The following is a 1,480-nucleotide window of genomic DNA, read 5'->3' as shown; positions in this document are numbered from 1 at the left end:
GCCATGATCTTGATGAATCTTGGCTTAGTGATCACGGAGAAGCACACCAAACTTAGAGGTTTGCTTGTCCTCAAGCAAAAGAAAGGAAGGAAGAGAGAGAGAGGAAGAGGAAATTCGAATGGTGTGGGGATTGAGGGGTGGCAAATGTTTATTTATAGAGTGGGGGGAGAGATTTTCGAAAAAAAGAAAAATTTGAAAGGAGATTTGAGGAGATATGGAAAGAAATTGAAAGAAGGGTGAGTTTTTAAACAAAATTTGGGAATGATTTGGAAGATTTGAAGAATGATTTTAAATTTTTGAAAATTTGAAAGTGAATGATGAAAGATTGAAATGTGTTTTTGTAGAAAAATATGGGAAAGAAAAGGAAAGTTTGAAAAAATCTGAGTTGAAAACAAAATTGTGGTCCCCCCACCTTTCTGGCGTTAAACGCCAGAATGGGTGCCATTCTGGGCGTTTAACGCCCATTTGGTGCCCTTTTGGGCGTTTAACGCCCAGCCAGGTGCCCTGGCTGGCGTTAAACGCCAGAAATCCTTTATCACTGGGCGTTTTTCTGAACGCCCAGAATGCTGCACACCTGGCGTTAAACGCCCAGAATGGTGCCCATTCTGGCGTTTAACGCCCAAAATGCACCTTACTGGCGTTTTTTCGCCAGTAAGCTCATTTTCTCTGCTTTTTGAGCTGAATCCTTCTGTAACTCTGTGAATTCCTTCATTTTTGATATACTTGCTCTGTAAGAACAATTCATACAACTTCCTAATGACTGGGTTGCCTTCAGTAAGCTCTTTTTCTCTGCTTTTTGAGCTGAATCCTTCTGTAACTCTGTGAATTCCTTCATTTTTGATATACTTGCTCTGTAAGAACAATTCATACAACTTCCTAATGACTGGGTTGCCTCCCAGCAAGCGCTTCTTTACTGTCTTTAGCTGGACTTTCACTGAGAATCACTCAAGTCTCAGTTTTGAGCACTCCTGCTCAAAATTGCCTTCAAGATAATGTTTGATTCTCTGTCCATTAACAATGAACTTTTTGTCAGAATCAGTATCCTGAAGCTCAACATATCCATATGGTGACACTCCTGTAATCACATACGGACCCCTCCACCGGGATTTGAGTTTTCCTGGAAACAGTCTGAGCCTAGAGTTGAAGAGCAGAACTTTTTGTCCTGGCTCAAAGACTCTGGTTGACAACTTCTTGTCATGCCATTTCTTTGCCTTTTCCTTATAAATTTTTGCATTTTCAAAGGCATTGAGTCTGAACTCCTCTAGCTCATTTAGCTGGAGCAATCTTTTTTCACCAGCTAACTGTGCATCCATGTTAGGAATCTGGTTGCCCAGTAGGCTTTATGTTCCAGTTCCACAGGCAAATGACAGGACTTCCCATACACCAGTTGGTATGGGGAGGTTCCTATAGGAGTCTTGAATGCTGTTCTGTATGCCCACAGAGCATCATCCAAGCTCTTTGCCCAATCCTTTCTTCGGGC

The sequence above is a fragment of the Arachis duranensis genome, chromosome 3, assembly GCF_000817695.3.
Source record: "Arachis duranensis cultivar V14167 chromosome 3, aradu.V14167.gnm2.J7QH, whole genome shotgun sequence".
Lineage (NCBI taxonomy): Eukaryota > Viridiplantae > Streptophyta > Magnoliopsida > Fabales > Fabaceae > Arachis > Arachis duranensis.
This window is presented reverse-complemented; position numbering follows the sequence as displayed.